At 49.6% G+C, this 14972-nt stretch overlaps 6 non-coding genes and 2 pseudogenes across 6 annotated transcripts; all 8 read left to right on the plus strand.

Annotated features, from left to right (window-relative positions):
- Window positions 1-109: 109 nt before the first annotated feature.
- Window positions 110-228, plus strand: LOC126482526 (5S ribosomal RNA). The gene has a single exon (XR_007587668.1). It is a non-coding gene; the product is annotated as a 5S ribosomal RNA (ribosomal RNA).
- A 1210-nt stretch (window positions 229-1438) lies between these two features.
- LOC126482538 (5S ribosomal RNA) lies at window positions 1439-1557 on the plus strand. The gene has a single exon (XR_007587669.1). It is a non-coding gene; the product is annotated as a 5S ribosomal RNA (ribosomal RNA).
- Window positions 1558-2773: 1216 nt separating this feature from the next.
- Window positions 2774-2879, plus strand: LOC126482525 (5S ribosomal RNA; annotated as a pseudogene).
- A 3686-nt stretch (window positions 2880-6565) lies between these two features.
- Window positions 6566-6681, plus strand: LOC126482591 (5S ribosomal RNA; annotated as a pseudogene).
- A 4116-nt stretch (window positions 6682-10797) lies between these two features.
- On the plus strand, window positions 10798-10916 carry LOC126482549 (5S ribosomal RNA). Its single transcript, XR_007587670.1, has one exon. It is a non-coding gene; the product is annotated as a 5S ribosomal RNA (ribosomal RNA).
- A 1209-nt stretch (window positions 10917-12125) lies between these two features.
- Window positions 12126-12244, plus strand: LOC126482560 (5S ribosomal RNA). The gene has a single exon (XR_007587671.1). It is a non-coding gene; the product is annotated as a 5S ribosomal RNA (ribosomal RNA).
- Window positions 12245-13453: 1209 nt separating this feature from the next.
- Window positions 13454-13572, plus strand: LOC126482571 (5S ribosomal RNA). Its single transcript, XR_007587672.1, has one exon. It is a non-coding gene; the product is annotated as a 5S ribosomal RNA (ribosomal RNA).
- Window positions 13573-14782: 1210 nt separating this feature from the next.
- Window positions 14783-14901, plus strand: LOC126482584 (5S ribosomal RNA). Its single transcript, XR_007587673.1, has one exon. It is a non-coding gene; the product is annotated as a 5S ribosomal RNA (ribosomal RNA).
- Window positions 14902-14972: the final 71 nt, after the last annotated feature.

The raw sequence follows: 14972 nt of genomic DNA on the forward strand, positions 1-14972 counted from the left end.
CGAGGTGGAAAGACATGCTTTGCGTCAAATGTGCCACGGAAAGCGGCGATTGCGTGTGTTGGGAGGAGAGGCGAACGCTTCTTCTGTGGCGCGGCTACAGTATAAGGACGCCAACGGCCATACCATGTTGAATACACCGGTTCTCGTCCGATCACCGAAGTTAAGCAACATCGGGCCCGGTTAGTACTTGGATGGGTGACCGCCTGGGAACACCGGGTGCTGTTGGCTCTATCTCATTTTTTCATTTTTACGTCGCTGCACCTGCCAGCCCTCTTTTCATACTAACTTTCAGGTGCTGACAAAGATGCTTCCACAAGCATTTGAAACTACTGTATCAAACGTAAGATACGAAATTGCAGTAATGAACTCAGTTTGAGCAAGAATGTGCGAAAGAAGATTGCTAGAACGCCTCGGAAATAACAACACACTACGAATCGACAGATGAGTTTTGAAAATACGTCAGGGCCTACTGTTTTGTAGCTGTGCTAAATTCCACAAAGTAAATAAACAAAAAACAAACAAAAAAAAAAAAAAAAAAAAAAAAAAAAAGAAGAAATAAAATCTTCCGTTCTCGTCCGATCACCGAAGTGAAGCAACAACGTTAGTACTCAGTTGGGTGAGCGCATGGGAACTCTGGCTGTGTTCATTTTTCGCTTTTTAGTCGCTACTCCTGCCAGCCCTCTTTCCATACCACCTTTCTGTTGTGACAAAGAGACTTCCTTAAGCATTTTAAACGGCCGTAAGAAACGAAACTGCAGCAACTAACTCAGTTTGAAGGAGAATGTGCTAACCAAGTTTGCCAGGAAGTCTTTGAAAACGACAAAACAGTACGAATCGGGCGGTATGCTCCGAAATACGATAGCGCCTATCGTTCTGCAGCGGCGTACAGCTCGCAATTCGATTTGTAATCATAAATTGATTCATTTGTCCTCCCGCAGACGTTTCTCGCGCTTGTGCTGTCAAATGGACCGCGACCCGAGCGGCAGCGAGCGGCAGTCGGGACAAGTCGGGACGGAAGGGGAGGCGACACGACAGGCGAGAATGCACCGCGCAAATTACGCAAATATCTGGAAGCGCGGCGCGTGTCAGGCAGGTGAGAAAGCTTCCGTCGGTCCAGCAGGACACCGCGCGCAGTCCCCCCGCGGCCCGGCCGCGCGCAAGCCCCGCGCCGGATAATAACAGGAACAAGGTGCGTCGCCAGCCAGTGTCGGAGGCCGCACGCACCAAACGAATGACAGGCGGTGCATCCAGCAGCTGTGTTGTGCGTCTCACCTTCGTTCGGCAGTCGCCTATGAGACGCCGAGGCGAGCGCGCACTCCGCGCCACCCTCGAGGTGGAAAGACATGCTTTGCGTCAAATGTGCCACGGAAAGCGGCGATTGCGTGTGTTGGGAGGAGAGGCGAACGCTTCTTCTGTGGCGCGGCTACAGTATAAGGACGCCAACGGCCATACCATGTTGAATACACCGGTTCTCGTCCGATCACCGAAGTTAAGCAACATCGGGCCCGGTTAGTACTTGGATGGGTGACCGCCTGGGAACACCGGGTGCTGTTGGCTCTATCTCATTTTTTCATTTTTACGTCGCTGCACCTGCCAGCCCTCTTTTCATACTAACTTTCAGGTGCTGACAAAGATGCTTCCACAAGCATTTGAAACTACTGTATCAAACGTAAGATACGAAATTGCAGTAATGAACTCAGTTTGAGCAAGAATGTGCGAAAGAAGATTGCTAGAACGCCTCGGAAATAACAACACACTACGAATCGACAGATGAGTTTTGAAAATACGTCAGGGCCTACTGTTTTGTAGCTGTGCTAAATTCCACAAAGTAAATAAACAAAAAACAAACAAAAAAAAAAAAAAAAAAAAAAAAAAAAAGAAGAAATAAAATCTTCCGTTCTCGTCCGATCACCGAAGTGAAGCAACAACGTTAGTACTCAGTTGGGTGAGCGCATGGGAACTCTGGCTGTGTTCATTTTTCGCTTTTTAGTCGCTACTCCTGCCAGCCCTCTTTCCATACCACCTTTCTGTTGTGACAAAGAGACTTCCTTAAGCATTTTAAACGGCCGTAAGAAACGAAACTGCAGCAACTAACTCAGTTTGAAGGAGAATGTGCTAACCAAGTTTGCCAGGAAGTCTTTGAAAACGACAAAACAGTACGAATCGGGCGGTATGCTCCGAAATACGATAGCGCCTATCGTTCTGCAGCGGCGTACAGCTCGCAATTCGATTTGTAATCATAAATTGATTCATTTGTCCTCCCGCAGACGTTTCTCGCGCTTGTGCTGTCAAATGGACCGCGACCCGAGCGGCAGCGAGCGGCAGTCGGGACAAGTCGGGACGGAAGGGGAGGCGACACGACAGGCGAGAATGCACCGCGCAAATTACGCAAATATCTGGAAGCGCGGCGCGTGTCAGGCAGGTGAGAAAGCTTCCGTCGGTCCAGCAGGACACCGCGCGCAGTCCCCCCGCGGCCCGGCCGCGCGCAAGCCCCGCGCCGGATAATAACAGGAACAAGGTGCGTCGCCAGCCAGTGTCGGAGGCCGCACGCACCAAACGAATGACAGGCGGTGCATCCAGCAGCTGTGTTGTGCGTCTCACCTTCGTTCGGCAGTCGCCTATGAGACGCCGAGGCGAGCGCGCACTCCGCGCCACCCTCGAGGTGGAAAGACATGCTTTGCGTCAAATGTGCCACGGAAAGCGGCGATTGCGTGTGTTGGGAGGAGAGGCGAACGCTTCTTCTGTGGCGCGGCTACAGTATAAGGACGCCAACGGCCATACCATGTTGAATACACCGGTTCTCGTCCGATCACCGAAGTTAAGCAACATCGGGCCCGGTTAGTACTTGGATGGGTGACCGCCTGGGAACACCGGCCACCTCAAAAATAACAGTAAACGGATGGACTTCCAAGTCAATAAGACTGGGAAGATCCGTCAGGCAAGGATGTCCATTATCGATGGCACTTTTCACAATAGCCCTCGACCCACTACTACGAAAACTAACAGCCGAAATCGGAGGATACACAATGGGTGCAACAAACATCGTATGCACGGCCTATGCTGACGACATGGGCATATTCATCCAAAACGAAGAAGAACTAGGAATAATCCAGCCTATCATGGAATCCTTCGAAAAGGCTTCAGGTGCCAAAACGAATCCGAGGAAGACAGTGCTACTACCAATAGGCAACGGCAGACTGCGACCAGCGAGACAGTGGTACCGAGTGACAAACAACCATAGGGCACTCGGAGTGGAACTACAGCAGTGCCCTTTGAAAATGGCAGCACAAAACTGGCGCAGCGTCTTGAACACAACGAGAGGGCTCGTGAGGATACACGCGAACCGGAACCTGACGCTGAGCCACAGAGTGCAGTTAGTAAACGAAACAATCCTGTCGAAAGCGTGGTACATGGCGCAAATACTATGTGCTCCGACGGAAATTGCGCGAGCGATAGGAAGTGCGGCGTACTACTTGCTGTGGAGGCGGGAAATCTTCAAGGTCTCCCAGGCGACGTGTTTCCTGTCAAGGGACGAAGGCGGACTTGGTCTGACTGACGTTAAGACGAAATGCGCGGCACTGCTTCTACACCGTGCGATGAAAATGGCAAACCAGAACAACAACAGTATAACGTCCAGCCTGATAAACCAATATAAACCTGAATCTGAAGAGGCTCCTGTAGTCACTACGCACATACCATTCAAGTTGCGGCACATAAAACAGATGGCAATCGACAAGAGTTACATCACCGCGGTCGTTGCCAACCCACAGCAAAGAACGGCGAGGAACATCTACAGCGCTCTGAGGGGGAAGGCAAGAAAGTCCAAAATAGAGACGAGTTTTCCAGACCATGACTGGCCACAGGTCTGGAAGAATGTCTCGGAACGGACACTTCCTGAGCACGCCAGGGACACGTGGTATAAAATCATCCACAAAACAGTGCCGACAAACGAAAAACTGGCACGCATAAAAATGCGGGAATCCCCAAACTGCGAGCTCTGCAACCAGACCGACACCATCGAGCATCGTTTTGGCTGCAGAGAGAGCGGGGAAATATGGGCGGCAGCGAGAAAAATGATCGCCCACATCAACAGAACCGACGAGAGGGCGATACATGTCTCAGCTGTCACTGTCCCGGACGCGAAGCCTTTCCCCAAAGCAAAACGCCTGGCCACAATGTGGATCATCGCCATGACGGCACACGCCATCGTCACGAAACGGCAGACCGACAAGGCGCAGTTCCTCACGGACCTGTGGGAGGAACACAGGAGGGCCAAACAACGCTCCAAGTACCGCGAGACCTTCCAGAACTTCCTGCAGGTCCCGCTGGACGCCGCCTTCCGAGACGCCTTCAACACGACGTGACCGACGCCCTCCCACAACACCCATACCCCAGTCGCTGAGGACGTCGCCCACCGATCCCTCCAAAGCCCCGACGGCAAGAGTGGTGCAGCGCGGAAAGCGTTTTTTACGAAACGTGCACATAGTGAAAGTTTATATGTGAAGCAGTGCAAAAGTGAGTGACGTGTGCCAATTGTAGTGATACAGTGTCCAATTGCCACATAAAAGCAGGCAAGGAAATGGTCAGAGATAAATTTAGTGAAAATGTTACAAAGTGCCCCAAGAAAACAACAAATGTCATACAGTGTATTGCATGTAATTAATGTGTTCTCTCACTCACTCTCTCTCTCTCTCTCTCTCTCTCGCTCTCTCTCTCTCCACTCAAGGTACGCTTTTCCTTTCTCTTATGTTTTCAGTTCTTTTGCTTATTGACTTGTTTTTTTTTTTGTTTCATTGTTTTTTTTGTTTTTTATTTGTTTGTTGTTCCTTTTTGCTTTTTGTTTTGTTGTAAATCTCGGCCCATCATGTGCCAATCGTAGCATGCCTCTCTGCGACTAATAATCCCCGGCATTCACAAATTTAATCACATAGATGTTTCTGGTTTATAATCCCCTTTTTCGCCTCTGGGTACATATAGCAAACATGCCAAAATAGGTGCATTTCAAATAGCATAGAAGCAAATTTTTAATTTTCCCTTTTTTTCATGTAAATTAAAAAAATATATATATATATATATATATATAGAAATAACGCAAGCTTTGGAATTAAAAGACATAAAAAAAAAAAAAATCAAACAGGAAAATCTACATGAAGGACACTCAGTGAATAAACGTGTTGTAACTCGACCAAGAACTATCAAAAGAACAATCAGAACAGAAACCTTGACAGTGAATATCACCGTTCAATAATCAAGTACACCATTTAATGTAAAGACTTGTAATTGTTACAATTTGTAAATAAAAGTTTATATACGTTACAAAAAAAAAAAAAAAAGGTGCTGTTGGCTCTATCTCATTTTTTCATTTTTACGTCGCTGCACCTGCCAGCCCTCTTTTCATACTAACTTTCAGGTGCTGACAAAGATGCTTCCACAAGCATTTGAAACTACTGTATCAAACGTAAGATACGAAATTGCAGTAATGAACTCAGTTTGAGCAAGAATGTGCGAAAGAAGATTGCTAGAACGCCTCGGAAATAACAACACACTACGAATCGACAGATGAGTTTTGAAAATACGTCAGGGCCTACTGTTTTGTAGCTGTGCTAAATTCCACAAAGTAAATAAACAAAAAACAAACAAAAAAAAAAAAAAAAAAAAAAAAAAAAGAAGAAATAAAATCTTCCGTTCTCGTCCGATCACCGAAGTGAAGCAACAACGTTAGTACTCAGTTGGGTGAGCGCATGGGAACTCTGGCTGTGTTCATTTTTCGCTTTTTAGTCGCTACTCCTGCCAGCCCTCTTTCCATACCACCTTTCTGTTGTGACAAAGAGACTTCCTTAAGCATTTTAAACGGCCGTAAGAAACGAAACTGCAGCAACTAACTCAGTTTGAAGGAGAATGTGCTAACCAAGTTTGCCAGGAAGTCTTTGAAAACGACAAAACAGTACGAATCGGGCGGTATGCTCCGAAATACGATAGCGCCTATCGTTCTGCAGCGGCGTACAGCTCGCAATTCGATTTGTAATCATAAATTGATTCATTTGTCCTCCCGCAGACGTTTCTCGCGCTTGTGCTGTCAAATGGACCGCGACCCGAGCGGCAGCGAGCGGCAGTCGAGCAAAGTCGGGACAAGTCGGGACGGAAGGGGAGGCGACACGACAGGCGAGAATGCACCGCGCAAATTACGCAAATATCTGGAAGCGCGGCGCGTGTCAGGCAGGTGAGAAAGCTTCCGTCGGTCCAGCAGGACACCGCGCGCAGTCCCCCCGCGGCCCGGCCGCGCGCAAGCCCCGCGCCGGATAATAACAGGAACAAGGTGCGTCGCCAGCCAGTGTCGGAGGCCGCACGCACCAAACGAATGACAGGCGGTGCATCCAGCAGCTGTGTTGTGCGTCTCACCTTCGTTCGGCAGTCGCCTATGAGACGCCGAGGCGAGCGCGCACTCCGCGCCACCCTCGAGGTGGAAAGACATGCTTTGCGTCAAATGTGCCACGGAAAGCGGCGATTGCGTGTGTTGGGAGGAGAGGCGAACGCTTCTTCTGTGGCGCGGCTACAGTATAAGGACGCCAACGGCCATACCATGTTGAATACACCGGTTCTCGTCCGATCACCGAAGTTAAGCAACATCGGGCCCGGTTAGTACTTGGATGGGTGACCGCCTGGGAACACCGACCATCACTCTGGTACCGAAAAATAAGGCGCCAAAAACGTTAACAGACTTCCGCCCAATTACCCTCCTAAATGCGGACTACAAGCTCGTAGCGAAATGCGTCGCGGAAAATATGAAGCTCGCCCTCAAAAAAGCAATCAGCCCATGGCAGACATGTGCAGTGTTAGGCAGAAACATTTTCGACGCCGTCTGCACGTACAGAGACGTTATAGCCCACGCCGCATCCAACAGAGCGACTGCAGCGATCATCTCTGTAGACTTCCAAAAGGCCTTCGACAGGATCGGTCACCGGTACCTGCTGAAGACCTTGGCAAGACTGGGTTTTGGCTCCGAATTCGCTCAAGTCATCAAAAACATGTTAACAAATGCCACGTCAAGAGTTACTGTAAACGGCTGGACATCTACGCCGATAAAACTGGGGAAATCTGTGAGGCAAGGGTGCCCACTGTCGATGGCACTATTCACAGTAGCCCTCGACCCAGTTCTCAGGAAACTCGCTGCCACCGTCAACGGCTACAAGCTGAACGATATAAACGAGACATGTATGGCATATGCCGATGACTTGAGCATTTTCGTGGACGGTAAAGAGGACATCGACAAAGTCCTCCCAATAATAGAGTCTTTTGGGAAGGCATCTGGGGCGAAAACCAACCCCAAAAAAACCGTGCTCGTCCCGATAGGGAACGGGAAACTGAGAGAGGCCAGACCATGGTACCAGGTGACCGACAAATATAAAGTTCTAGGTGTTCAGCTGCAGGCCTGCCCACTCAAAATGGCCGCAGAGAACTGGCGGAACATCCTGAACACCACGAGAGGACTCGTCAGGACACACGCCAACAGAAACCTGACGTTGGATCAGAAAGCACAGCTGATCAACGAAACGATCCTGGCGAAGGCTTGGTACATGGCACAAGTCATGAACGTACCAACAGAAATAGGGAAGTCTATAGGAAGCGCTGTATACTACCTGCTGTGGAGGCGGGAAATTCTCAAAGTGTCGCAAGCCACCAGCACCCTCCCTAGAGAAGAAGGGGGGCTGGGCCTGATAGATGTCACGACAAAATGCGCGGCACTGTTGCTCCACCGAGCTCTACAAATGGAGGACAGAAGTGTAGACTGTACCACGTCGTCTCTACTGAAAGAACACAGACCCGATTCCGGGGAAGCGCCGGTAGATGTCAGTAGAATACCCTACAAGATGCGCTACTTGAAGCAGATAGTAATAAACAGTAGCTACATCTCATCCACGCTAGCAGTGAAAGAGATGAGAACTGCAGCGAAAATCTATCGTGCACTGAGAGGCAAACAAGGAAGAAGCAGAACAGAGACGAATCTTCCAGACCACGACTGGCCACAAGTCTGGAAGAATCTCTCTGAGAAAGCCATACCTCCGGAAGCTAGAGACACGTGGTACAAAGTCGTACACAACAAGATACCCACGAACGAGCGGCTAACGCGCATCGGCATGCGTGAGTCGCCGCACTGCGAAGCGTGCAACGAGATCGACACCGTGGAACACCGCTTCACATGTCCGACAAGTCAGGCGATATGGGAGACATGCAGGAAAATGGTGGCGCTCATGAACAGGGCGGATCACCGAACTATAGAAGCCACAGCCCTCACGATCCCGGCTGCAAAATGTTTCCCACGTCCCAAACGCGTCGCGACCATGTGGACGTTCGCGATGACAGCGCACGCCATAATCGCAAAAAAACAAACGGACGGAGTGCAGTTCCTCACCGATCTCTGGGAGGAACACAAGCGAGCCAAGCGGAAAAACAACTACAGGCAGACGTTCCAGAACTACCTTCAGATAGCGCTGGACGCCGCCTTCAAGGACGCCCTCCGTCCCCACACGCCACGACCGCCTCCGACGTCTCCGCCGCCGCCGCCGCTGCCGCTGCCGCCGCCGTCGCCGCCGCCGCCGCCGCCGCCGACGCCGCCGGCGCCGCCGACGCCGCCGACACCGCTGCCGCCACACCACGCCCCCCCCCCCCCTAGTCCTCCACGCCTCCGTCGTCACCGATGCAGAGACCCTCCAACGCCCCCAAAGTGTTGTGTGTTAAATGTGAGTTCGGTATAAAATTTGTGCAGTGCAACAACAGTGTCCGCAGTGCTACGGCTACACATATAGGGCATATCCAGGTAGAGTTCTTAAAAATGTGCGAAACATCACTACGCCGAAGATGACTATGTGAGTAGACTAACAAAAGAAACATCTATATTCAATCCATATTTAATCATGTTAAACTTATCTAGAATATAGTTGTCCACTTATAGAATTATTCTTTAATTATGTTTCAAATGTGTTCCGTATCGCCCTCTCACTCTCACTCTCTCTCTCTCTCTCTCTCTCTCTCTCACTCTCTCTCTCTCTCTCTCTCTCTCTCTCTGTCTCTCTATTTCTCTCTCTCTCCCTCTCTCGCTCTCTTCCCCTCAACCACCATCTCGTGGACACCTCGCTATAAATATATAATATTCTTTCATACATATTTGTCATTGTCCTTTGTCTCTTAAATGTAAGCCTTAGCCAATAAGACATCTCTAATAATAGCTACAAGCCACATAATGGCACCAGACCAAAAACTCGACCTAAAGTAAAGAACTTAGAAGTGTTTGAATCAATAACCCATTAAAATTTAACAAAAACGCAAACAAAACTGAAAAATGAAATATTCTTGCTCCACTGACTTACAAATCAGTGCAACAGTGTAAATTACCTGCAAATGCACAAAATATAATGAAACAGACAATTCCAACAAAGTTACATATCAGTAAAGAAAAGAAAAAGACTCGATAACTAACTGAAATTGAAAATACCTTGGAATCTCATGACTGTATTTGTTATTTTGTAAATAAAAGTTTATTACGTTTAAAAAAAAAAAAAAAAAAAAGGTGCTGTTGGCTCTATCTCATTTTTTCATTTTTACGTCGCTGCACCTGCCAGCCCTCTTTTCATACTAACTTTCAGGTGCTGACAAAGATGCTTCCACAAGCATTTGAAACTACTGTATCAAACGTAAGATACGAAATTGCAGTAATGAACTCAGTTTGAGCAAGAATGTGCGAAAGAAGATTGCTAGAACGCCTCGGAAATAACAACACACTACGAATCGACAGATGAGTTTTGAAAATACGTCAGGGCCTACTGTTTTGTAGCTGTGCTAAATTCCACAAAGTAAATAAACAAAAAACAAACAAAAAAAAAAAAAAAAAAAAAAAAAAAAAGAAGAAATAAAATCTTCCGTTCTCGTCCGATCACCGAAGTGAAGCAACAACGTTAGTACTCAGTTGGGTGAGCGCATGGGAACTCTGGCTGTGTTCATTTTTCGCTTTTTAGTCGCTACTCCTGCCAGCCCTCTTTCCATACCACCTTTCTGTTGTGACAAAGAGACTTCCTTAAGCATTTTAAACGGCCGTAAGAAACGAAACTGCAGCAACTAACTCAGTTTGAAGGAGAATGTGCTAACCAAGTTTGCCAGGAAGTCTTTGAAAACGACAAAACAGTACGAATCGGGCGGTATGCTCCGAAATACGATAGCGCCTATCGTTCTGCAGCGGCGTACAGCTCGCAATTCGATTTGTAATCATAAATTGATTCATTTGTCCTCCCGCAGACGTTTCTCGCGCTTGTGCTGTCAAATGGACCGCGACCCGAGCGGCAGCGAGCGGCAGTCGAGCAAAGTCGGGACAAGTCGGGACGGAAGGGGAGGCGACACGACAGGCGAGAATGCACCGCGCAAATTACGCAAATATCTGGAAGCGCGGCGCGTGTCAGGCAGGTGAGAAAGCTTCCGTCGGTCCAGCAGGACACCGCGCGCAGTCCCCCCGCGGCCCGGCCGCGCGCAAGCCCCGCGCCGGATAATAACAGGAACAAGGTGCGTCGCCAGCCAGTGTCGGAGGCCGCACGCACCAAACGAATGACAGGCGGTGCATCCAGCAGCTGTGTTGTGCGTCTCACCTTCGTTCGGCAGTCGCCTATGAGACGCCGAGGCGAGCGCGCACTCCGCGCCACCCTCGAGGTGGAAAGACATGCTTTGCGTCAAATGTGCCACGGAAAGCGGCGATTGCGTGTGTTGGGAGGAGAGGCGAACGCTTCTTCTGTGGCGCGGCTACAGTATAAGGACGCCAACGGCCATACCATGTTGAATACACCGGTTCTCGTCCGATCACCGAAGTTAAGCAACATCGGGCCCGGTTAGTACTTGGATGGGTGACCGCCTGGGAACACCGGGTGCTGTTGGCTCTATCTCATTTTTTCATTTTTACGTCGCTGCACCTGCCAGCCCTCTTTTCATACTAACTTTCAGGTGCTGACAAAGATGCTTCCACAAGCATTTGAAACTACTGTATCAAACGTAAGATACGAAATTGCAGTAATGAACTCAGTTTGAGCAAGAATGTGCGAAAGAAGATTGCTAGAACGCCTCGGAAATAACAACACACTACGAATCGACAGATGAGTTTTGAAAATACGTCAGGGCCTACTGTTTTGTAGCTGTGCTAAATTCCACAAAGTAAATAAACAAAAAACAAACAAAAAAAAAAAAAAAAAAAAAAAAAAAAGAAGAAATAAAATCTTCCGTTCTCGTCCGATCACCGAAGTGAAGCAACAACGTTAGTACTCAGTTGGGTGAGCGCATGGGAACTCTGGCTGTGTTCATTTTTCGCTTTTTAGTCGCTACTCCTGCCAGCCCTCTTTCCATACCACCTTTCTGTTGTGACAAAGAGACTTCCTTAAGCATTTTAAACGGCCGTAAGAAACGAAACTGCAGCAACTAACTCAGTTTGAAGGAGAATGTGCTAACCAAGTTTGCCAGGAAGTCTTTGAAAACGACAAAACAGTACGAATCGGGCGGTATGCTCCGAAATACGATAGCGCCTATCGTTCTGCAGCGGCGTACAGCTCGCAATTCGATTTGTAATCATAAATTGATTCATTTGTCCTCCCGCAGACGTTTCTCGCGCTTGTGCTGTCAAATGGACCGCGACCCGAGCGGCAGCGAGCGGCAGTCGGGACAAGTCGGGACGGAAGGGGAGGCGACACGACAGGCGAGAATGCACCGCGCAAATTACGCAAATATCTGGAAGCGCGGCGCGTGTCAGGCAGGTGAGAAAGCTTCCGTCGGTCCAGCAGGACACCGCGCGCAGTCCCCCCGCGGCCCGGCCGCGCGCAAGCCCCGCGCCGGATAATAACAGGAACAAGGTGCGTCGCCAGCCAGTGTCGGAGGCCGCACGCACCAAACGAATGACAGGCGGTGCATCCAGCAGCTGTGTTGTGCGTCTCACCTTCGTTCGGCAGTCGCCTATGAGACGCCGAGGCGAGCGCGCACTCCGCGCCACCCTCGAGGTGGAAAGACATGCTTTGCGTCAAATGTGCCACGGAAAGCGGCGATTGCGTGTGTTGGGAGGAGAGGCGAACGCTTCTTCTGTGGCGCGGCTACAGTATAAGGACGCCAACGGCCATACCATGTTGAATACACCGGTTCTCGTCCGATCACCGAAGTTAAGCAACATCGGGCCCGGTTAGTACTTGGATGGGTGACCGCCTGGGAACACCGGGTGCTGTTGGCTCTATCTCATTTTTTCATTTTTACGTCGCTGCACCTGCCAGCCCTCTTTTCATACTAACTTTCAGGTGCTGACAAAGATGCTTCCACAAGCATTTGAAACTACTGTATCAAACGTAAGATACGAAATTGCAGTAATGAACTCAGTTTGAGCAAGAATGTGCGAAAGAAGATTGCTAGAACGCCTCGGAAATAACAACACACTACGAATCGACAGATGAGTTTTGAAAATACGTCAGGGCCTACTGTTTTGTAGCTGTGCTAAATTCCACAAAGTAAATAAACAAAAAACAAACAAAAAAAAAAAAAAAAAAAAAAAAAAAAGAAGAAATAAAATCTTCCGTTCTCGTCCGATCACCGAAGTGAAGCAACAACGTTAGTACTCAGTTGGGTGAGCGCATGGGAACTCTGGCTGTGTTCATTTTTCGCTTTTTAGTCGCTACTCCTGCCAGCCCTCTTTCCATACCACCTTTCTGTTGTGACAAAGAGACTTCCTTAAGCATTTTAAACGGCCGTAAGAAACGAAACTGCAGCAACTAACTCAGTTTGAAGGAGAATGTGCTAACCAAGTTTGCCAGGAAGTCTTTGAAAACGACAAAACAGTACGAATCGGGCGGTATGCTCCGAAATACGATAGCGCCTATCGTTCTGCAGCGGCGTACAGCTCGCAATTCGATTTGTAATCATAAATTGATTCATTTGTCCTCCCGCAGACGTTTCTCGCGCTTGTGCTGTCAAATGGACCGCGACCCGAGCGGCAGCGAGCGGCAGTCGGGACAAGTCGGGACGGAAGGGGAGGCGACACGACAGGCGAGAATGCACCGCGCAAATTACGCAAATATCTGGAAGCGCGGCGCGTGTCAGGCAGGTGAGAAAGCTTCCGTCGGTCCAGCAGGACACCGCGCGCAGTCCCCCCGCGGCCCGGCCGCGCGCAAGCCCCGCGCCGGATAATAACAGGAACAAGGTGCGTCGCCAGCCAGTGTCGGAGGCCGCACGCACCAAACGAATGACAGGCGGTGCATCCAGCAGCTGTGTTGTGCGTCTCACCTTCGTTCGGCAGTCGCCTATGAGACGCCGAGGCGAGCGCGCACTCCGCGCCACCCTCGAGGTGGAAAGACATGCTTTGCGTCAAATGTGCCACGGAAAGCGGCGATTGCGTGTGTTGGGAGGAGAGGCGAACGCTTCTTCTGTGGCGCGGCTACAGTATAAGGACGCCAACGGCCATACCATGTTGAATACACCGGTTCTCGTCCGATCACCGAAGTTAAGCAACATCGGGCCCGGTTAGTACTTGGATGGGTGACCGCCTGGGAACACCGGGTGCTGTTGGCTCTATCTCATTTTTTCATTTTTACGTCGCTGCACCTGCCAGCCCTCTTTTCATACTAACTTTCAGGTGCTGACAAAGATGCTTCCACAAGCATTTGAAACTACTGTATCAAACGTAAGATACGAAATTGCAGTAATGAACTCAGTTTGAGCAAGAATGTGCGAAAGAAGATTGCTAGAACGCCTCGGAAATAACAACACACTACGAATCGACAGATGAGTTTTGAAAATACGTCAGGGCCTACTGTTTTGTAGCTGTGCTAAATTCCACAAAGTAAATAAACAAAAAACAAACAAAAAAAAAAAAAAAAAAAAAAAAAAAAAGAAGAAATAAAATCTTCCGTTCTCGTCCGATCACCGAAGTGAAGCAACAACGTTAGTACTCAGTTGGGTGAGCGCATGGGAACTCTGGCTGTGTTCATTTTTCGCTTTTTAGTCGCTACTCCTGCCAGCCCTCTTTCCATACCACCTTTCTGTTGTGACAAAGAGACTTCCTTAAGCATTTTAAACGGCCGTAAGAAACGAAACTGCAGCAACTAACTCAGTTTGAAGGAGAATGTGCTAACCAAGTTTGCCAGGAAGTCTTTGAAAACGACAAAACAGTACGAATCGGGCGGTATGCTCCGAAATACGATAGCGCCTATCGTTCTGCAGCGGCGTACAGCTCGCAATTCGATTTGTAATCATAAATTGATTCATTTGTCCTCCCGCAGACGTTTCTCGCGCTTGTGCTGTCAAATGGACCGCGACCCGAGCGGCAGCGAGCGGCAGTCGGGACAAGTCGGGACGGAAGGGGAGGCGACACGACAGGCGAGAATGCACCGCGCAAATTACGCAAATATCTGGAAGCGCGGCGCGTGTCAGGCAGGTGAGAAAGCTTCCGTCGGTCCAGCAGGACACCGCGCGCAGTCCCCCCGCGGCCCGGCCGCGCGCAAGCCCCGCGCCGGATAATAACAGGAACAAGGTGCGTCGCCAGCCAGTGTCGGAGGCCGCACGCACCAAACGAATGACAGGCGGTGCATCCAGCAGCTGTGTTGTGCGTCTCACCTTCGTTCGGCAGTCGCCTATGAGACGCCGAGGCGAGCGCGCACTCCGCGCCACCCTCGAGGTGGAAAGACATGCTTTGCGTCAAATGTGCCACGGAAAGCGGCGATTGCGTGTGTTGGGAGGAGAGGCGAACGCTTCTTCTGTGGCGCGGCTACAGTATAAGGACGCCAACGGCCATACCATGTTGAATACACCGGTTCTCGTCCGATCACCGAAGTTAAGCAACATCGGGCCCGGTTAGTACTTGGATGGGTGACCGCCTGGGAACACCGGGTGCTGTTGGCTCTATCTCATTTTTTCATTTTTACGTCGCTGCACCTGCCAGCCCTCTTTTCATACTAACTTTCAGGTGCTGA

The sequence above is a fragment of the Schistocerca serialis genome, chromosome 5 (assembly GCF_023864345.2).
Source record: "Schistocerca serialis cubense isolate TAMUIC-IGC-003099 chromosome 5, iqSchSeri2.2, whole genome shotgun sequence".
In the NCBI taxonomy this organism is placed as follows: domain Eukaryota; kingdom Metazoa; phylum Arthropoda; class Insecta; order Orthoptera; family Acrididae; genus Schistocerca; species Schistocerca serialis.